The sequence below is a fragment of the Panthera tigris genome, chromosome D1 (assembly GCF_018350195.1).
Source record: "Panthera tigris isolate Pti1 chromosome D1, P.tigris_Pti1_mat1.1, whole genome shotgun sequence".
Classification (NCBI taxonomy): Eukaryota; Metazoa; Chordata; class Mammalia; order Carnivora; family Felidae; genus Panthera; species Panthera tigris.
Genome location: NC_056669.1, coordinates 33,053,452 through 33,077,334, shown reverse-complemented (window position 1 = coordinate 33,077,334; position 23,883 = coordinate 33,053,452). Strand labels below are relative to the sequence as shown.

At 38.2% G+C, this 23,883-nt stretch overlaps 1 long non-coding RNA gene across 3 annotated transcripts in view; it reads right to left on the bottom strand.

The window, feature by feature from the left end:
- LOC122231082 overlaps positions 1-23,416 on the bottom strand; it is a 53,760-nt gene extending 30,344 nt beyond the window's left edge. For 2 of the 3 annotated variants that reach the window (XR_006208212.1, XR_006208211.1), the window contains exons 1-3: positions 23,159-23,416; positions 17,040-17,086; positions 13,086-13,228 (exon numbers count right to left, since the gene is read on the bottom strand). This is a non-coding gene — a long non-coding RNA (uncharacterized LOC122231082). Of the gene's footprint in view, positions 1-12,477; positions 12,562-13,085; positions 13,229-17,039; positions 17,087-23,158 lie in introns of those variants that run through there. The other variant, XR_006208210.1, reaches the window with a different exon arrangement.
- Between the last annotated feature and the right edge of the window lie 467 nt (positions 23,417-23,883).

The window sequence follows — 23,883 nt, the reverse complement described above, 5'->3', positions numbered from 1 at the left end:
TCATCACAAAGGTATCTGCACTTGAAGGGGGAAGGGAAAATATGCACAGTAACCTCTACTGGTTAAGGAAGTTATTGCAACTGTACATATGAAACATAGTGTGGCCATTTCAAATGACACTTATGAAAACTCTGTAAAAATATGGAAATGCTTATGGTAAAATACAGTGAACCACAATTTGCAAATGTATCATAACTGTGGACATTCACTGTAAAAGCGTATGCCTAAGGTGGAAAACTATGCAGAATAAAGCTATAATTGGTGTTAAAATGGAGAAAGTACAGGGATGCCTGGGCAGCTCAGTTGGTTGAGTGTCCAACTTTGGCTCGGGTCATGATCCCACGGTTCATGAGTTCAAGTCCTGCATCCCGCTCACTGCTGTCAGCACAGAGCCCACTTTGGATCCTCTGCCCCTGCTTGTGCACGCTCTCTCTCTCTCTCTCTCTCTCAAAAATAAATGAAATATTTTTTAAAATGGGTAAAGTACACATATTCATATGTATTTGATTATACATAAAAATATCTCCTGAAAGATAATAAAATATTAATAGGAGTAGTTATCTTTTGGGGTTGTGAGTGGAACTGAGCAGATGGGGCACAGAAATGGGCAAAATGCTTTCACTATATACCTTTTTGCATTTTGAACCATATGGATGCATTACTTATTCAATATAATAAATAAATTCATATATTGTATTGAATAAATATTTATTAAATAAATTTATATACATATTTGAAGACAATATACCAAGATGGTAATATAGTGGCTATTTCTCTGTATTGACAAATGGTTTGTTTTCTGCTTTATACATATATCATTCAAATTTCCTCTAATGAATATATTTTCTTTTTACGATTAAAAAAGGAGAGAAAAATCAAACATTTTTGTCCAGTTTTTTTTAACTAATTCCTTGCCAGACAGCCTAAATTCAATAAAATTTCAAGAAGGAAGAAGGAAATTATCACTTGAGGAATTATAAAAAAAGTGTCAATATTACAACGATCTCACCTGTTTTTCCCATGGTAGAACCAGCCAGAGCATTAGAAAGGAATCTAAACAGAATACTGCTTCCATGAGGCTCTTTCATACAAGATTAAGATGATGCTACGCAGATTTTAGTCTCTGTACTAGTCACTTGGGAACCTGGTTAAAATGCAGATTCCAATTCAAAAGATCTGGGTAGGGCTTGGGAGTCTACATTTCAGACAAGCTCCCAAGTGTTTTGGAGGCTGATGAACTGAAGACCACACTTTGAGTAGCAAAGATTTACTGCAACATAAGCCAGGCTGCTACTAGCACAACTCAGAGTCACCACCTGCAGGGTAGGCTCTGAACCATGGAGTAGCCAACAGATAATTTTTCTTGTAGAAATGATTAGCAACATTGTATTATTTATTGTACTTAGAAATAATGTTTTTAATTTTTAAAATAAATTAAAAATAAATAGATAAATAAAATAAGTAAATTTTTAAAATATAATTTATTGTCAAATAGGCTTCCATACAACACCCATTCCTCATTCCAACAAGTGCCCTCCTCAATGCCCATCACCCACTTTCCCCTCTCCACCATACCCCATCAACCCTCAGTTTGTTCTCAATATGTAAGAGTCTCTTATGGTTTGCCTCCCTCCCTCACTGTAACTTTTTTCCCTTCCCCTCCCCATGGTCTTCTGTTAAGTTTCTAAAGATCCACATGTGAGTGAAAACATATGGTATCTGAATTTCTCTGACTGACTTTAAAATAAGTAAATTAAAAAAAAAAAATATTGTGTTTAGAAATAAATATAGAAAAAAACAGATGGGGAAGATGACAGCGTGGGAGGATGCTGAGCTCACTGCGTCCTGCTGATCACTTAGATTCCACCCACACCTGCCTAAAGAACCCAGAAAATTGCCAGAAGACTAACAGAACAGATTCTCTGGAGCCAAGCATAGACAAGAGGTCCACAGAAGAGGGTAGGAAGGCCTGAGAGGTGGTGCGTGTGATACAGACAGGCGGGTGGGAGCCAGGGTGGAGGGGCAGCCTGCCAGCAAAGCAGAGCCCCCAAGTCTGGCTTGCAAAAACGGAGGGGCTGGATGGAGCGTGTTCTGACAGCAAGTGGGACTTAACATCTGGAAGGTTATAAGTTAACAGATTTGCTCGGAGAACAGGAGGGCTGGAGGACAACAGGAGGGAGAGTTGTTGAGCCCCAGACAACAGAGTGCAGCTTGGTGGGGAACAAAGGTGCTGGCCAGTGCCATCTCCCTCCCCCATCCCCCAGCCAAAATCCCAAAGGGAACCAGTTCCTGCCAGGGAACTTGCTTGCACCACACAAACACCCAACGCTGTGCTTCTGCGGATCCATCCCTCCGGCGGGTCTGACTCCCTCCCGGTGCCCAGGGCCCCTCCTGAAGTGAATCTCCAAAGGAAAAACAAGCTGAGCCTGCCCTCCTGCCCCTGTGAACCTTGCCGATCCACCCCAGCTAATACGACAGATCCCCAGCACCACAAGCCTGGCAGTGTGCAAGTAGCCCAGATGGGCCATGCCACCCCACAGTGAATCCCACCCCTAGGAGAGAGGAAGAGAAGGAACACACCAGTCTGACTGTGGCCCCAGCGGTGGGCTGGGGGCAGACATCAGGTCTGACGGCAGCCCCGCCCACCAACACAAGTTATTCAAGACAACACAGGGGAAGTTCCCTGCAGTTCTGCACCACTCCAGGGACTATCCAAAATGACCAAACAGAAGAATTCTCCTCAAAAAAACCTCCAAGAAATAACGACAGCTAACAAACTGATCAAAAACGATTTAAACAATATAACAGAAAGTGAATGTAGAATAATAGTCATAAAATTAATTGCTGGGTTTTAAAACAGTATAAAGGACAGCAGAAAATCTATTGCTACAGAGATCAAGGGACTCAGGAACAGCCAGAAGGAGGAGCTAAAAAATGCTATTAATGAGGTGCAAAATAAAAAGGAGACTACCACAGCTCAGATTGAAGAGGCAGAGGAGAGAATAGGTGAGCTAGAAGATAAAATTATGGAAAAAGAAGAAGCTGAGAAAAAGATAAAAAAATCCAGGAGTATGAGGAGAAAATTAGAGAACTAAGTGATACACTAAAAAGAAATAATATATGCATAATTGGTATTCCAGAGGAGGAAGAGAGAGGGAAAGGTGCTGAAAGTGTACTTGAAGAAATAATAGCTGAGAACTTCCCGGATCTGGGGAAGGAAAAAGGCATTGAAATCCAAGAGACACAGAGAACTCCCTTCAGATGTAACTTGAATCAATCTTCTGCATGACATATCATAGTGAAACTGGCAAAATACAAGGATAAAGAGAAAATTCTGAAAGCAGCTAAGGATAAACGTGCTCTAACATATAAAGGGAGACCAATAAGACTAGTGACGGATCTCTCTACTGAAACTTGGCAGGCCAAAAAGGAATGGCAGGAAATCTTCAATGTAATGAACAGAAAAAATATGCAGCCGAGAATCCTCTATCCAGCAACTCTGTCATTTAGAATAGAAGGAGAGATAAAGGTCTTCCCAAAGAAAACCTGAAGGAATTCATCACCACTAAACCAGCCCTACAAGAGATCCTAAGGGGGATCCTGTGAGATGAACTACCAGAGACATCGCTATAAGCATGAAACCTACAGACATCACAATGACTCTAAACCCATATCTTTCTATGATAACACTGAATGTAAATGGACTAAATGCGCCAACCAAAAGACATAGGGTATTAGAATGGATAAAAAAACAAGACCCATCTATTTGCTGTCTACAAGAGACTCATTTTAGACCTGAGGACACTTTCAGATTGAAAGTGAGGGGATGGTGAACTATTTGTCATGCTACTGGAAGCCAAAAGAAAGCTGGAATAGCCATACTTATATCAGACAAACTAGACTTTAAATTAAACACTGTAACAAGAGATGAAGAAGGGCATTATATAATCATTACAGGGTCTATCCATCAAGAAGAACTAACAATTATAAATTTCTATGCGCCAAATACGGGAGCCCCCAAATACATAAAACAATTACTCACAAACATAAGCAACCTTATTGACAAGAATGTGGTAATTTCAGGGGACTTTAATACCCCACTTACAACGACGGACAGATCATCTAGACACATGGTTAATAAAGAAACAAGGGCCCTAAATGATACATTGGATCAGATGGACTTGACAGATATATTTAGAACTCTACATCCCAAAGCAACAAACTATACTTTCTTCTCGAGTGCACATGGAACATTCTCCAAGATAGATCACATTCTGGCTCACAAAACAGCCCTTCATAAGTATACAAGAATTGAGATCATACCATGCATCCTTTCGGACCACAATGCGATGAAGCTTGAAATCAACCACAGGAAAAGTCTGGAAAACCTCCAAAAGTATGGAGGTTAAAGAACACCCTACTAAAGAACGAATGGGTCAACCAGGCAATTAGAGAAGAAATTAAAAAATATATGGAAACAAATGAAAATGAAAATACAACAATCCAAACACTTTGGGATGCAGCAAAGGCAGTCCTGAGAGGAAAATACATTGCAATCCAGGCCTATCTCCAGAAACAAGAAAAATCCCAAATATAAAATCTAACAGCACACCTAAAGGAAATTGAAGCAAAGCAGCAAAGGCAGCCTAAACCCAGCAGAAGAAGAGAAATAATAAAGATCAGAGCAGAAAAAAACAATATAGAATCTAAAAAAAAAAACTATAGAGCAGATCAACGAAACCAAGAGTTGGTTTTTTGAAAAAATAAACAAAATTGACAAACCTCTAGCCAGGCTTCTCAAAAAGAAAAGGGAGATGACCCAAATAGATAAAATCGTGAATGAAAATGGAATTATTACAAACAATCTCCCAGAAATACAAGCAATTATCAGGGAATACTATGAAAATTATATGCCAACACATTGGACAACCTGGAAGAAATGGACAAACCCACACACTTCCAAAACTCAAACAGGAGGAAATAGAAAGCTTGAACAGACCCATAACCAGCAAAGAAATGGAATCAGTTATCAAAAATCTCCCAACAAATAAGAGTCCAGGACCACATGGCTTCCCTGGGGAATTCTACCAGACATTTAAAGCAGAGACAATACCTATCCTTCTCAAGCTATTCCAAAAAATAGAAAGGGAAGGAAAATTTCCAGACTCATTCTATGAAGCCAGCATTACTTTGATTCCCAAACCAGACAGAGACCCAGTAAAAAGAGAGAACTACAGGCCAATATCCCTGATGAATATGGATGCAAAAATTCCCAATAAGATACTAGCAAATCGAATTCAACAGCTTATGAAAAGAATTATTCACCATGATCAAGTGGGATTCATTCCTGGGATGCAGGGCTGGTTCAACATTCTCAAATCAATCAACATGATACATCACATTAATAAAAGAAAAGATAAGAACCATATGATCCTGTCAATCGATGCAGAAAAAGTATTTGACAAAATTCAGTATTCTTTCTTAATAAAAACCCTCGAGAAAGTCGGGATAGAAGGAACACACTTAAACATCATAAATGCCATTTATGAAAAGCCCACAGCTAATATCCTCAATGGGGAAAAACTGAGAGCTATTCCCCTGAGATCAGGAACACGACAGAGATGGCCACTCTCACTGCTGTTGTTTAACATAGTGTTGGAAGTGCTAGCATCAGCAATCAGACAACAAAAGGAAATCAAAGGCATCAAAATTGGCAAAGATGAAGTCAAGCTTTCGCTTTTTGCAGATGACATGATATTATACATGGAAAATCCGATAGACTCCACCAAAAGTCTGCTAGAACTGATACATGAATTCAGCAAAGTTGCAGGATACAAAATCAATGTACAGAAATCAGTTACATTCTTATACACTAACAATGAAGCAACAGAAAGACAAATAAAGAAACTGATCCCATTCACAATTGCACCAAGAAGCATAAAATGCCTAGGAATAAATCTAACCAAAGATGTAAAAGATCTGTATGCTGAAAACTATAGAAAGCTTATGAAGGTAATTGAAGAAGATAGAAAGAAATGGAAAAACATTCCATGCTCATGGGTTGGAAGAATAAATATGGTTAAAATGTCAATACTATCCAAAGCAGTTTACACATTCAATGCAATCCCAATCAAAATTGCACCAGCATTCTTCTCAAAGCTAGAACAAGCAATCCTAAAATTCATATGGAACCACAAAAGGCCCCGAATAGCCAAAGTAATTTTGAAGAAGAAGACCAAACCAGGAGGCATCACAATCCCAGACTTTAGCCTCTACTACAAAGCTGTCATCATCAAGACAGCATGGTATTGGCACAAAAACAGACACATAGACCAATGGAATAGAACAGAAACCCCAGAACTAGACCCACAAAAGTATGGCCAACTCATCTTTGACAAAGCAGGAAAGAACATCCAATGGGAAAAAAGACAGTCTCTTTAACAAATGGTGCTGGGAGAACTGGACAGCAACATTCAGAAGAAAGAAACTAGACCACTTTCTCACAACATTCACAAAAATAAACTCAAAATGGATAAAGGACCTGAATGTGAGACAGGAAACCATCAAAACCCTAGAGGAGAAAGCAGGAAAAGACCTCTCTGACCTCAGCTGCAGCAATTTCTTACTTGACACATCGCCAAAGGCAAGGGAATTAAAAGCAAAAATGAACTATTGGGACCTCATGAAGATAAAAAGCTTCTGCACAGCAAAGGAAACAATCAACAATACTAAAAGGCAACCGACAGAATGGGAAAAGATATTTGCAAGTGACATATCGGACAAAGGGCTAGTATCCAAAATCTATAAAGAGCTCCCCAAACTCCACACCCAAAAAACAAATAATCCAGTGAAGAAATGGGCAGAAAACACAAATAGACACTTCTCTAAAGAAGACATCTGGATGGCCAACAGGCACATGAAAAGATGCTCAATGTCGCTCCTCACCAGGGAAATACAAATCAAAACCATACTCAGATATCACCTCACGCCAGAGTGGCCAAAATGAACAAATCAGGAGACTATAGATGCTGGCGAGGATGTGGAGAAACGGGAACCCTCTTGCACTGTTGGTGGGAATGCAAACTGGTGCAGCCACTCTGGAAAACAGTGTGGAGGTTCCTCAGAAAATTAAAAATAGACCTACCCTATGACCCAGCAGTAGCACTGCTAGGAATTTATCCAAGGGATACAGGAGTACTGATGCATAGGGGCACTTGTACCCCAATGTTTATAGCAGCACTCTCAACAATAGCCAAATTTTGGAAAAAGCCTAAATGTCCATCAACTGATGAATGGATAAAGAAATTGTGGTTTATATACACAATGGAATGCTACGTGACAATGAGAAAGAATGAAATATGGCCCTTTGTAGCAATGTGGGTGGAAGTGGAGAGTGTGATGCTAAGTGAAATAAGCCATACAGAGAAAGACAGATACCATATGTTTTCACTCTTAGGTGGATCCTGAGAAACTTAACAGAAACCCATGGGGGAGGGGAAGGGAAAAAAAAAAAAGAGGTTAGAGTGGGAGAGAGCCAAAGCATAAGAGACTCTTCAAAACTGAGAACAAACTGAGGGTTGATGGGGGGTGCGAGGGAGGGGAGGGTAGGTGATGGGCATTGAAGAAGGCATCTTTTGGAATGATCACTTGGTGTTGTATGGAAACCAATTTGACAATAAATTTTATATATTAAAAATAAATAAATAAATAAATAAATAAATAAATAAATAAAATTTTAAAAAAAGAAAGAAAACAAAAATGAAGATACCTAACAAAAAGATGTATTTCTTAAAGCCCTTGAAATATTTTTCTTCATACTCCTTAGTATAAGTTGACTGCTTTGGATGAGTGAGTATGCTGCACTTCATTGTCCCAGCCTGGTCTAGTTCTTTAATACGACTTAGGTTGAAGAAGATAATCCCGGCTCTTCTGAAATTAGGTGTCCTTTTCATCCAGAGATTGTGTCAATAGGACATTTGGTTTCTAGTCTTAGCTCACTCATTTAGGAGCAGTATTACTTTGGGCAAGTCATTTCAGCCTTCAGGTGAATATTCAGATCCCTCATTTGTAAAGTGTGGCTGATCAGCCAGTGGTGACAAGACCCAGGCCACAACATCTGAGGCTGACTCCATTAACCGGGCAAGCTGCAGATGTCTGCCATGTTTGCATTCTGTACTCAGAGCCTTGGGGAGCTATTGAAGACTTAGAGAAAGGGGCATCATATAATGCTACAAAGCAGGACTAACACAAGGGGACAGAAAGAAATCCCACAGTTTGTTTGCCTAACAATTAATCAAATGATGTTTAACTCTGTGCAGCTGCCTGATATAAGACAAATTTCAGCTACTATCACTAGCAGAAGAGAATCATTCCTAAAAGCAAGACTAGAACTCTGTTTGCACTTCAAGCAAGTAGTTGAGTTTAGCAAACAAAACCTTCATTAGAGATCGTTAGAATATCCGTTATTACAAGTATTTAAATTTTTATAGATATGCTTGAATTTTATTACATAAGAATTCCACATCTGTGAGAAACACTCTGGTCTTTTATATGCAAAGGCCTGTGATCAAAGCATAAAATCTAATTCTAATTAACATTTCCCTCTTGAAATTAATAATAACTACTATTATTTATTAAGTAATCTCTTCTGTGCTAGGTGCTTTACATGCATTGTCTCAATTTACTCTCAAGGCAACTACAGTGAGATAGATATTACTATCCCCATTTATAAATAAAAAAGCAGGCTCAGGAGGTTAATTAACTTGGCAGAGGTTATACAGGTGGCTGAACTGGATTTTGAACTCTGCTCTGAATGATTTCTTGGCTCTTAACCTCAAACTCACTTAAAAACAAAAAGAAAAGACAGACACGAATTTGCCAGTTGTTCATCATTCAGAAGTCACACGATATTCATCCTTTAACCATTACACATGCACATTAAATATATAAACTCAATATGTAACCACCCATGAATGTATCACATACTTGGTAAGAAGAGTCGCAATGTAAGTGACATGCCATGTACTTTTAGGGTATTTGTCTAAAAATGAATAATCTTGAATACAAGCATATATATATACCGATATATATATATGTATATATATATATAGTATTATATATACATATATACATAATGTTTTATACTTCCTTTTGGATGTATATTATTAAGATTTCAATATACATCTAAATATGTTTGCTTTCATATATATGTAGTAAATATTAGATATCTATAAACTCACTTATCTCCTATGTGTGCTTCATTTCAGGATCATGTGCCTATGTATAAATCTTTTTCAATTGTTTTTTAAAAATAGGGTCACAGACAGATAAATAAATCTATGACTATATTTCATAGGTACCATAGTGACACCTTGTGGGAAAAGTGAGTTGAATTGCATCTGTATGTTCCTAAGTATTTCAAAACTACTTTCTCTATCTACAAAGTGGAAACAGTCATCAGACACAGTTTGAGTATTGACTACCGAAATATAGTTTGGTCCTATATAAATTTAAGATAACGGGGTTGGTATCAATTTCCAGTATGTTGAAAAATAATAAATATTTCTGAATCATAAGTAGTCGAAATTGAGAGTTGTGAGAAGTGACCCTGATGACAATACTGCAAGAGCCTTAACTCAGTAGACTTTTAAAATGGTTATCGTTGCTTCTGTTTTTAAAATATAAGTGAAACAATTTCCTCTGGGAATGATTTTGAAATAATTTAATTTGAACGCAGATAACTAATACTAATTTTCGCCATGATAGAAATTCATATTTCCCCAGCATAGCTTTTAAAAGACTCAATCAAGATTTATTAATAGAAGATTGTTTACAGAGTACAAAATAAATAAATAATTTTTGAGTGTTCACTATGTGCAAAGCATTATGAAAGCTTTTTTTTCTCAGTAAAAGCTACTGGTTTGATCAGCTGGCTAGAGCATATTTGTTCATGAGGCTGAGGGTTGATTGTATTCACATGAGGATGAGTTTTCTTATTCTGCTTCATGGGAAGTTGACATTATGCAGTTATGACATTATGGAAAGACATTGGCATTTTAAATTAAAAAAATTTTAAAAATAAATGTTTTTTGTCTACTTCTATCTTTATTTTCCTTTTCTATTTCTTAAACCAATTCTCAGGACACACACATTTGTTTAATTATTCCCTATACTTTACTCATTATGTATAAGTGTGTGTGTGTCAATATTCTTTTACTATTATTTTTAATATTACATTTTAAAAGGATGTTACATTTAAAATAAAATACAAAGAAATTACTCTATATTTTTTAATTATATTTTATGTATATAATAATTAGAACAGATGTGGTTACTGATTGTAAAAAAAAAAGCCACTACTGGATAAATCCACTTTGTTTTTACTTATTTTTTTAGTTACTATTTATCACCACTAGAGGGCATCGGAGGACTGAGCTAAGTACAACGCAATGCTGTGAATGAAACAAGCCTCTATTAAAACAAGACTACATCTTCCATCAAAAAGTTAATTGTATTTTGTGGCTTACATATTCAAAAGCTACTTGATGATAGTTCTATAATTAAGTTAGTAAATATGCATAAACTTCCTATTAAAGTGTTAAATTAAAATGCTTTCTTTTCAATACAATGAAATAGCTAATTCTGTAATTAGAATTAAATTTGCAAATGCCAACTGTAGTAACGGAAATTATGCATCAAATTGTATTTTCAACTACACCTCCCTACGTTTTAAAAGTTGGTATGCAGTTAAAAACAAAATTATTAAATATCTGGAAAAGGATGGAAAATTAGCTAGGCAAAACTGGTCTTAATTATTATAAATCTCTAGCATGTAATCATTTTTAGCATTTGTCATCCAACAACAATGTTTAAAGTGCCTACTATGTGTCAGGCATTATCAGTGTTCTGGATTCACTGTCAAGGAGTTCCATTTGGTAGAAGAGATAGACAAGAAGACAGATGAGATGGACTATAATAACTAGTGTGCTTCTGGGACATGTGCAGCACAAACTGGAAGTCAGAAGGAGGGAGAGCTCCAGCCTCTCCAGGTAGTTTTCTTTTGTTGGTAGGTACATGTCTCTGAATATAAAGATCTAGGCAAAAGGATAAGTGCTGACACACAAATGTGGTTTCCAATCCTTTTCCACATTGTACTAACTCTACGACCCTAGGCAAGTCTTTTAGCCTCTCCAAGCTTTGATTTCCCCTCAATAAACCTGTAATAATAAAAAATACAGGCTACCATAGAGGACTGTTAGGAGGAGCAAAGATAATGCCTTAATGTACTCGATGCAACAGTTGGCACATAGTGTATGTGAACTATCATTATTACTATTACTACTTTCATGTTATGACCAATAGACCTGGAATGGATTCCATGGGCTCAAGTTGGAGGCAACCAAGAATGCACAGAGAGTATTTTCTTTCATTGTGTCAATGAGAGTCCTCTGAGGTAAGAGAGTTGGTGATTACCCCAAGAACTTAGCTCCAGTCTCTTCACCATACTAACCAACACATTTTTGTGCTTTTTCTCATTGCTGGGTTTCTCTCTGTGTATCTCTCTTTTTTTCTTTCTTGCTACCCATGTCATTGTCACAGAATATCAAGGTGAGGTGAAATAATCATTTTTCTCTGTTGAACATGGCATTCAAGAATGAAACATGTTCATTCTATGTCTGGTTGGGGTATTTAATACATGAGTCTCTAGTGTAATATCATACTCAGTCTGGATTTCCTAAAATACCTATTTATTTAGAGGGTTGGAAAGGATGAGATTCACAAATCATATTGTGTTTTTATTTTCTTAATCTTCTTTTTTTATTACATTTGCTCAGGACTGGAAAGGCAACCACAAAACCAAAACCAGATGGGAAAAAGTAAGCCAAAAGAAAACAAAATCCTGATTACTAACAAGTATTTATATCATATTTTATCAACCTGTGACTCAATAATAATGAGCACATATTTGATGAGTATAATATCTCAGAACAAGCTTCGATCTCTAATGTCATAGATATTTGTATCATGACAGAGAATGAAATAATCCAGCAAATTAAGGTGGAAAATTTATACCTATTTTTCTCCCAGGTCTAGTAAATTAGTATCATGTGTCCCCTGACTATGTATAGAGTCACAAAACATATTTATCCTTCAAAATCTTCTAGAAGGAAAGGACCTGCAGGAAGGTCTGACCCTCTTTTGTCTTAAATTGACATAGCATGGCTATATTTGGGAAGCAGCAAAACAGAAACAAAAACAAAAAAATTGGGGAGTGATTTTGGCTTTCAGCTGGTGTGAGGATCAGGGTCTGACCTGTTTTAAATGGAATCCAAGTGAAAAGTGATGACAGACATCAAAATTATGATGTCTTTCTTCTGTCCCCATGGTAAATATCATTCTAGTCCCTATCTTTCTGATTAAAGACAAAAGGTTCCCAACACTCTTCTCCTGATCAAATAGATTTATTTTCAGCTAACATATTCCAAGTTGATCAAACAGCTTCTTTGGTCAAAAAAACTGTGCGCAAAGAGATTGTGGGTTGAGCACAAAAGGGAAGGAAAGCTGGGTCAGGAAGAAAGAAGAGGAGAGTGTTATTTGATGATTTCTTCTATTGTTTATTCTTTCCCTGTAAATACAGTTGTAGCTAAAGCTATGTCTCTGTCTTAATGTATAAACTAGCTTTTCACAGGCAGTTTTATTTTAGTCATCTACATCAGGAATTCATTTCTGGCAGGAGCTGAGCACACCACCTCCAGTTAAGACTGGCTGCAGAGAAAGCAGGCCAGAGCTTTCTATGACAATGACAGTGACTGGACAAAAAATCTGGGTGGAAATGTTCCCACTGCAGCATGTTTTCCGTTCCTTCATGGGATACAGGAGAGGGTCATGGAATCAATAACTGTCTGGCAGGGAACAATACAGGCAGTAATTGTTCTGAGCCTACTACTTTGGGAGCCTTGCCTTGCTGTATAAAACCACAAGGGGGCCAAGCTTCAACTGGAAAACTTTGAGGATGGTAATCCTCACACTGGCACCTCTGTGATTTACTCTGTCTCATTACACCTTTAAGTATTTCTTTTACCCACCTCACTCTTTAGAAGCTTCTTTGGTTTCTGATATCATCCAATCTTTTCCTACAATCAGCAGAGTCCAACTTCAGAAATTTAGGAATCCTTTCTTTAACCAAAGACTGCTTCCTTTTCAGTCTTTCTAGTCAGCTGGCTGAGATCTAAAAGAAAACAAGTAGTAGACTTCAATCTATAATCACCCTGCCTTTGCCCCAACAGCCCTCACCTCACCTCAGCACTCACCTAACAACTCTTCTGTATAGATCCTTAATTAAAAAGACATGTCTTTCTTGCAATGTAGCTTATCAAACATGATTTCTCTATGCCAGGCAAGACAGTAAGCACTGCAGGGATACAGTGATCACTATCAAAGTTCCAGACAATAAATGGCATTCTGTACTGAATTCCCATTGGACAGAGTAGAGGAACTTAATTTGGGAGCCTAAGAATGGGATTCAATAGAGCCAGAAGGCATGAATCTCCTAAAATTGTGTGTGTGTGCCTGTATGTGTGTGTGTGTGTGCACACGAGTGCATATAAGCATTCTTCCAGGGAGAGGGCCTCTATCTTTAATATTGTGTAGGAGAAGATTACCATGAAATACCAGATATGTCCTCTGCTGTCTGGAATGTAAGGAAAAGAACCAAAACAGTGATGAGTAGGAGACTTGGCAGAGTCAAGGAGATGGATTTAAACATTAAGTAGAGCTATTATTTAAATACATAGTATTGCACTAATACTTAATCTGTTTCTTTCCTTACCTTCTCCCTATCATTTTCTCATTGCTGTCAACAGTTAAAAAGAAAATAAGAAAACATTTGACAAAAACAAAATTCCATTTTTATGTAAAAATATGGTATAGGCATATAATTAAAAACAGATGTTATATTTATGTTTTGTTATACTTAATGCCTGGCAGCTTTTAAAAATGTTTCATTATGCCATTATGGCTTAAGCTATTTCTGGAAAAGATGTTTCATATAGCACTCCCCAACAAATGAGCACTTCCTCCTCATTTAGACACCTCAGATACCTGAGGAAAGAGAATGATACATATAGCAGCAGAATTGTAAATAATTAAAAATCATATACTGTCTCTATTGCAGCAGATTTAGGAGAACAGAAATAAATATTTAATTAAACCTTAATTCCTTCAGGGAAAAAAAGGTGAATCAAGACCTACCTCTGTTATGAGGATGTTTTTCTAGCTCCATTTCAAGTGGCAAAGTTGGTTGGTAACAGGCCTTTTTCTTTTGAGCCAAAATTATGTTTTAGTTGGACTGGCCTTGAGGCAAAAGGCTAGACTCCGAGAGTTTCACTGGGTTTGCACGTGGCAACATTCCCAGCGGTGTATGGAGCTCTGGCCTGATCTGCTGACTGTGATTCATGAGTCTTACTTCCAGAACACTTCCTGAAAGGTGAAGCTAAGTTGACACAAAACTACTTCTCAATCTAGCAATTGATGTGTCATATTTTTTTTGCCTGGTCTCCTTCCTGACAAAATGTTTGCTTACTACCTGTAGGTGTCAGAGAAGGCATCTTGTAGGACTTGAAGCATGAGCAACCCACTGAGCAGTGCTGTCTCTAAGGTTGAATTCTCATCATCTTACACATGTCCACCTCCACCTCTTATGGAGCTAAACATTTCCTCACCATATTTTGTTGAGAACCCTGAGTCCATGACCATCCTCCCTCACCAACTGCAGCCCAGCCTTCATCCTGTTTGGACAGTAAGTTCTGTTGACCTCATGGATTCCTCCTGTTACTGTAGTTGTAGAACTCCTATAACTCCACCTAAAATGCAAACTTCTGGGATCATCTCTTCTTTCCTTGTATTGCCCTGTGCTTCTTCTCTCCTGAATCTTCTTTCTATTGCCCTTCATTTCCCCCAAGACTTTCTTTTATCTACAGAATCATTTAATTGTAAATAAAATGCCCTGAACTTCGTCAAATGTTACACAAAATGTTGTCTTCTCCTCCTTCATTCTTTAACAACTCTGACAGTTCCCTCCCAGTCCCACTATTACCTTGGAGATCTCAAGCAGTTTCACTTCCATCCCTTGTTATGTGAACCCTATGGTCTGCTCTTCAAACAGCCTTACAGCACTCTCACTCTCCAAGCCACCTCACTTCTGCCCTAAGACTACTCTGTAAACTCCCAGTCTTGGATTAACCCAAGTATCTGTCTTCTCCACTCTATTTCTGCTAAATATGTCTGGAGAAAATCGCCTATCTTTTTATATTATAACCATTATAAAACTAAGGTCTTTAGGGGCACCTGAGTAGCTTAGTGGGTTAAGCGTCCGACTTCTGCTCAGGTCATGGTCTCACGGTTTGTGAGTTCGAGCCCTGCGTCGGGTTCTGGGCTGACAGCTCAGAGCTTGGAGCCTGCTTCCAATTCTGTGTCTCCCTCTCTCTGCCCCTCCCCTGCTTGCACTCCGTCTCTTTCATTGTCTCAAAAATGAATAAACATTAAAAAAAACAAGGTCTTTAGCCAGTTTCACCAAACTTCAGACTTAACCACTCTTCTCAAGCTCCCTTCTCCTAGATTAATTTGACCTCCTAATACACTAAGAAAAATAAAAACTTTGTGATTCATATGCCTTCAACTATTTGCAGCCACATTGTTATATGTTAGTATAGAACCTTACACTCATCTCTGCCCCTACAAGCTCCAAGAAAGGGGTGTCCCTTTAAGGTTAACCCATTTCCCTGTACTCTGATCTTCTCTCCTACCTCCTCAGAGACTGTTTGGTTATTTATTTCCCCCCTCTTCCTATAATTATAAACACTCTCTCTCAACTGGTTGTGTTATGGCAACTCATGACTGTATTCTCTTTCCCAGTTCTGTGAGGAAAACATAAATTTTATCAGTTTCTATATGGTTCTCCCGCTGGTTGCAATCTATTCCATTCCTTCAAAGTAGAGCTTCTTAAAAGAGTAGATATATGTTTATCACCTCCACATCCTAAATTCTCTCTACTCTTTAACCTGTTGCAAACCACATTCTGCCATGGGAACCCCACTGACATCGTCTTCATTGAGATCAATCATCCCCTCTTTGCTAAGTAGAGAGGAGTTGTCAGAGTCATCTTATCCAATCTCTCCATGCTTTAAGACACTGTTATTTATATCCTTTTACTCCCTTGATTTCCATGATGTTACTTGCCACTTATCTGCAACTTATTCTCTAGTCAATCTTTTTCAACCTCCTTTAGGAGCTACTCTTTTTCTACTCTCCCCTTAAACGTTGGTGTCTGCATGTCAGTGCCTTCTAATCTGTTTTACCTAATAAACTACATGGATAATAAAACTATTTATATAACATACTAGAATAAATTACACACTGTGTGGAAGTGCCTAAATGGTATTGGTGAAAAAAACAATTGTCTTCTCTTTACATTGCATAATTTATAGGAAAAACAAAATAACTAGAAGAGGTATTAAACTAGAACTGAATTTGTTTAAAATTCAAAAATATTTAATTTTTAAAATTTTGAAATGGCTAGTTACAATTACTTGTCAAGACTCTATAGTGATGATTTCTTCATATTCCTGATAGTCACAATCAACAAAAAACTTTGTTGTCACAGATAGATGATAAAAATATTTCCTTAATTTTGACATTCAAATGTTTACAACAGTTGACATTCTATTTCCAGAATCTAATAGCTCTTTCTTTTCTTTCATTGATAAATGTAATGTTGACATTTCTTGTGAAAATATAAATTTCTAATTTCATTGAACATTTTCATATCAAGGATTTCAAAATGGTGATTCCCATCTGAAGTACTTGCAGTATTATAGGTAGTCTGGACACCACATTGACCACAAACTGACAGATCTGTTGATTGTATGTGAAATCAGAGATGTAAGACCACTATCTGAAGTGCACCTACTCTTCCTGCCCTTCCTACCACCCTCCCACCTTCCATCTCACTCAACTGGCCACACCCAATGCTTCTTGGATACCTGGACAATCAGTTCACCAAGCAACACCACAGGTGGCCACTTCTGTTCTGAAAAAAAAAAAAAGTCCAGAGTGAAGTAGGTGTTGAGATGGTAGATTATATCCTTGACTATATTCTCAGTTTTGCAGCAATGAAAATGACAGAAGACCTTCATCATGTTAGCCAACTTCAAGGAATGCAATATAAACTATTAGAAATACTATAGCCAAACATTCCACTGAATGGCTACAACATCTGGAAGCAAATAGCCCAGTGACTCTTGACACTGCTACTCCCAATCAGCTTCTCTAAATTTGAGGTTATTATTGTCTTATGGAAATCAGTACCGTCTTACATCAGGCAGGAAACCCTTCCATTTGACTCTGTCTTTAGCCCTCTTTCCACCATATATATACATTCAGAAAAAGGACATTTGCTTCAATAACCACAAAAGTGTCTGATATTTTGACAATTCCCTGATGTATATGTCTGTTTTCTGAACTATGGACCTATATCTGGATATTTCCATTTGGATGTTCCACAGACCTAGGATGCCCACAATTGAACTTACTACCTTCCCCCTGAAATCTACCTTTTTACTGAATTACCCTTACAATAAATGGAACCATCACTACTTCAGTTACAGAAACTCAAGAGTTACTTTTGGCCTTTCTCTGTCCTTTATCATCTACATCTATTCAGTAATCAAGTCTTGTAAATTTCCTCTCAAATTTGTACTCCTTGATCTTCAGGGTCTTAAAATGCCTTTATTGGATTATGGAAATAGCCTCCAAACTGACCCTGTTGTCTCTAGATTACCCCTTCAAACAGCTACCAAAATATTTCTAAAATGTAAATCTGACAATGTAAGTCCCCAGTTTGAAATCTTTAATGATCCCTCATTGCCTATGCTATAAAGGCCAAGTTCCTTAGCATGAAATGTAAAACCCATTAGAGTTGGCCCCTAAATCATCTCTCTTCCTAATTTTTACCACTCTTTCCTCATATCCTACAATAAACTGTTTGTGGTTTTTGAACAAGTCCTGCTAACTTAACTCCATGCCCTGCCTGGCCCATGGTGATACCTCTTGCAGGAACACCATTCTTCTTTTTTGCATTTCCTTATTGAAGTTATTCCCAGCTGCCTTTCCAGGTGCAAATCAGCTTCCCCCTCCTCTAGGAAATATTCTCTGATCATTTTAATCTCAGTTGCCTCTGCCAGAAGCACCCTTTATACTCTGTCTTATCATAGAACTTATTATATCATCTGCTTCCTTGAATGTTCTAAGGAAAATTATAAAAATATACACTCCTGGCACATAATTTTTATCACCAAGACCCTACAGCATAGTGTTTGGCCCAGACATCTGGGCATTATAGAGAATAATAGGAAAATCTTAAACACGAACATGAAGACAGCTTTATTTAAGAACTATATGCTCAGGGCAAGCATACAGCAAAACTGGAGCTGTCTTTTCTGCATAACCAGGATGTGAGTCAGCTGCATGTCCTAGTGTTCTTCACCTAGATTATCCATTCACCGCCCCCACCTTGTGCCAGCCCCTAAATTAGACCACTGTCCACACCCCAAGTCGGTCTCCCTACAACTCTCAGTTATGCTCCTACACAAAAGTCACTTTCCTGTGGGTAGGTCGTTGCCATAAATAGTGCAAGGAGTTTATGCTTCCTAGGAGCTTCTGGGTCAGTTGAGACCATGCAATCATCATAATCTTGATACCTGTCTTATGAAGGGATTCTAACTATGGCCATTCTCTGCCATAGTTGGCCAGAGAATCACCAGAAAGCACTTCCACCACACAGCACTGACCAATCTCACTTTACCATTTAAGCTCAGAACATAACATAACTTGATATATGCATTCAATATCCATTTAACTTCTGTGTCTTTTTGGCTTCAATACCTTTCATTTGCTAACCAGAGTAGTAGTCAGTAAATGCTGAATAAATGAGTGAGTCTTTTGGCTAGTCAAGGTTGCGGGTAGGCTTTGTATTTTGAGCTAGAAAAAAAAATAGGAATAAAAAGTAGATTTGGATGCATAAATGGCATCAGTTCACAGCACTGAGGACCTTCAGTGCCTCTATGATTCCCACACCAGCAAAAGAGCCTAACCATAAGCCTAGAGATGTAACACCAAGGAAGGCTGACATTTCCCAGGTAACCATTGCATAATCTCCCTGAATAATAAGCACTTAACCTACTGTGAACTTTAATCATGAGTTAAAGAAAAACCTACATTTAGAGTTATCCAATAATGGAAGGGCCCATTTCCTGCTGTGTGTTGATATGGAAGGTGGACAATTGATTGCTCAGAAGGATGGAAAAGGGAACTCTCATTCTGAGGACAAGATTAAACTCAAAAATTATATGACCCTGTAATCATATCATCTGGTAACAATAGGCTATATTTCTGGCTAATCTTATAACCCCTGAATACTCACAGGACTCTAAATAGGAAGCAAAAAGTAAATTTTCCCAACTTTTGGCTTGATTTAATGCTGACATCACATGACTTCAACATTCAGGGCAAAGGAGAGGGAATGGAGTGCAAGGAGGCTTTATAACAATTTCACTAAATGGTTCAAAAGACTTTCTTGAGCATTAATCAATTGTTTCAAGACAATAATTTGATGATTTAAGAGTAAGTAAAACAGAAGCATATGGATTAAATTTTCCTTGAAGTACCTTTGAGTTCCAAAGTAGGAAAAAAGACATTTGGCAAAATCCAATCTGCCTTTGCCAAACCAAAATGTTTGAAAAATAATTTGAGAGGTTTTGCCAAACCCCAAATGCCACTGTGTCCTTCCATCCCAATAAGTTCTCCAAAAGTGCAAAACTAATACATCTATTCAGCATTTCAAATTTGGTGGGGAACCAAACTGCTTCATTTAGAGCCTCAAAAAAGCTCCTTAACATTTTTAGAAAAAAATTAATGTGATTGAATGGTCTTTTACTTCCCATTTCTATTCTGACTTCTAAAATCTCCATCTCAGAATTAAAAAAAAATTGTTCACTAGGCATGCTGTAAAATTATTTTGAGTCTTTAGAAGAAGAAATTTTGAGCAGAAAAATTACTTTTAAATAAACTCTGCAAAAATGCAGTAATGTCTTCTTATTGGAATATTGTATGCATATGTGTTTCCTTCTTTATGTTTTCATAGTGCTGACAACCTAAACAATCGGTTTTTATTTAAATCATCTCTGAACTAAAATTAAATTTGTGGGGCACCTGGGTGGCTCAGTTGGTTAACATCCAACTCTTGGTTTCAGCTCGGGTCATAATCTCACAGTTGTGACTTTGAGCCCCACATCGGGCTCCATGCTGACAGCGTGGAGCCTGCTTGAGATTCCCTCCTTCTCCCTCTCTCTCTACCCCTCCCCTGCTCATACACATGTGCTCTCTCTCTCACCCTCTCTCTTTCTTTCAAAATATATAAATAACTATTTAAAAATTGAATTTGCAATTAGAGCTGTCAATAGGCTATCCTCTGGGGCCTGAATCAGGTCACAATTGAACCAGTAAACAAAACCTTTGTGAAATCAACAGCATGGTTTGCAATGTGGGTGGCACAGGCAAGTCTTGTCCTCCTGCAAAAATGATTCCTTATTTTCAGCAGTAACCTCAGCTATGTTGAATTTCCTCCATTCAAGGGGTGTTTTTTTTCTGGAAGATTGCCACTAAATGTCTAATATACTTTGCATTTGCAAAATGGCATTCCACCACCTAACAACTAGGAATCAATGCAGTACATCTGAGAGGCACACAGGGCTTTCAGTTCCCAGGGAAACTATTCACAAACTTTTTATTCTGGGACTAAAGCATTTAATTTTCTTTTTTTGGTTTCTTGCATTTTATTTTTAATTTTAAATAAAGTTCTTGAAATTTTTATGGGTACTTAATATTATATTTCTCAAATATTTATCATTTATTGAAATTTAAATGAAAAACCTTAAAAATGTTTTGATTATTCAGAAATATATGGTTTGAATCATTTTTTGTTGAAATAATTTATTTCCACAGAATATATGAATGTTTAGAACACATTTTACTCAAAAAAAGATTTTTCTATTTTCTCTAAACTCAGTTATTTAATGAATGTTCTTCACCTTGGACTTATCCTTTGAGGCTCTGCAGGAATGACTTGCTTGTTAGGAGTTACCTTGCTATAATAAGAGGTCTTGATTTAAGAATAGATCCATGCATGTAGTACCATCTTGTGTTGCAAGAACTAGTCTTGCTGAAATGTGAACCCAAGGGCATTTGTTTCTGTTCCACAGATGCTGTTATATAGTAGAAAAGAGGGATCAGCAACAAGGCCCTGGGATGCTATCTTACTGGGATCATTTGATACAGAGTTCAGTCTAAGACAGCGAAGCCAAAAGACAATGAATTCACCTTCTCCACTGACATACCAAATCTATACCTATTTAGAGAATACAGATTCTATAGAAGAAGAACTGAGGCCTGACTGAACAGCTTCTGCACAACAAAAGAACAGGAGAAACAGACATGGTAAGGAAGGGAAACCCTACCCCTATACTAGGAAACACAGTGGGGAGGGATAGTACTGAGGGAACAAATTTGTCTTCCCTGGGGCACAGACGAAAAAAGCTGTGGTTTAAAAGAGGAACTGGAATATAGAAGAAACAGCTCTAGAACAGAGCCAAACAACAGGGTAGCTGCTGGAAATCCCTGGTTAAGAGGAGCTGGAGAACACCACAGTTTACACTTCCACTCCACCTTGATGTGCAGGCCAAAACAAGGTACAGGCATCCTAGTGGGCCCTGGGCCCTTAGCCCAAACCAGTCAAAGCCTTCCCACCAAGGCAACCTCAGTGTGACACACACTGGAGTATACCTGGTCAGTTCTTACTACAGTTAGGCATCTTGCCAAGGTGACACAGGTGCAAATCATTCCAGAACTCTCCAGGGTCACACCATTTTGACTCTAGCTACCCCACCATGATGCCCCATGGTGCCCCACTGCACCATGAAGTGCCCCAGAAACCCCAGGCCCTTATCCCACCTCCAGCCACCCTGCTAGGGGACCCCTATAGAGAAAGCCTGGGGACTCCAGCTTGTGTCACTCTGGATTCCAGCTGCCTTGGGCTCCAACTGCCCTACTAGGTCACCCTCTGCAGGAAGCACCTTGGGACCTCTGCAGCTTTCACCCACTTCCACTTCAGCTGTCCTTCTGAAGCACGAGACCTCTGCATGGAGAGCCCTGGGACTTCCCTGACCCATACCTACTTCACCTCCAGCCATCCCACCAGGACAATGAGTATGTACCTATCAATAATTAGGGACCATTTGGTTGCAAGGAAGAGGAAACCATTCAAATTAGCTCAAATATAAGTGGAGCGATTGGAAGAATACAGTGGAATCTCACAGAACCCAAATGTAGAAAATAGAGTTGGGCCCTTTTAAAAACTAAGGTCTTTAGGTACTCCCCCACCACCATTTCTCATTATCTCTGCACCTACTTGTCTCCACAGACTTTCTCATGTTGGTTTGTTATAACTGAATATAGTCACGGGTCCTGAAACTAGATGATGGTTCCAGGGTTTGCTGCATCAGAATACTAGTCTCCAGAGATAAGACTCCCAATTATCATGGAGTAGGGCAGAAGAAGAAATGCTTCAAAAGGTCCCAGTGGCCTACAGAGCCCATAAATTGGGATGTATGTTATCATCTCCCATTGTGTATAGTGTTTCTATTTTACTGGATCCACACAATTTGCAACATACTACTCACAGGGCAAATAGAGTCATATTCCTTTATTTCACCAATTTGGTAAAACAAGCCTAAGATTTCATCTCTGGGTTGACAGATATGTTTGCTACTTATTCTATAACGTAGTGGTTACTAAGGTGCTGGGTGGCTCAGCCAGTTAAGTGTCCAGCTCTTAATTTTGGCTCAGATCATGATCCCAAGGTGGTAAGATTGAGCCTAGCAATGGGCTCAGTGTGAAGCCTGCTTAAGATTCTCTCTCTCCCTCTGCTCTTCTCCTCTGTTTGCACTCTCTCGCTCTAAAATAAATAAATACATAAATAAATAAATAAATAAATAAATAAATAAATAAATAGAATTTAGTGGTTATAAAACTTATAAACATTTATTACCTCATAGTTTTTCTGGGTCAGGAATTTGAGGGTTGCTTAGCTGCGTGATTCTGCCTCAGCACCTCTAATGAGGTTGTAGTCAAGATGCTAATCAGAGTTACAGTCATCTGAAGGCTTGACTGGAACTAGAGGATCTGCTTCCAAGTTGGCTCATTCACATGGCTATTGGCAGGATGCCTCAGTTCAGCTCCTTGCTGACTACTGGCAGGTAGGCTTAGTCCCTTGCCATATGGACCTTTCTGTGAGGCTGGTTGAATATCCTAACGGCTCAAGAACTAGTGATCCAAGAGAGAGAACAAGGAGAAGGCCACAATTCCTATTATGACATAGTCTCAAAAGTCACACAGCATCACTTCCACCATGTTTTTTTCATGAGAAGCAAATCACTTAAGACAGTACACACCCAAGATAAGGGAAATTAGGTTCTACCTTTGACATATTTTTAAACTACCACATCAGAAGATCCATTTTTATCTTCTTGTTTGCCTGCCTTAAAGTCCCTGACATCACATAGTACCTCAAAAGGACTCAATGCAATATAAATATGAAGTCCAGTAAAGTTCTAGTCCAAATTGGGAGAAACTCTGGTAACTCCCCGGCTACTGGGATAGTTATCTCTGCTCCTCCAGGCTTTGCAGAACCACTGTTGGATGTCAGACTGAAAACACTGGAGCATGCACAGCATCATCTCATTGTCCCAGGTTTCTACATAGCTACCTTCAGCA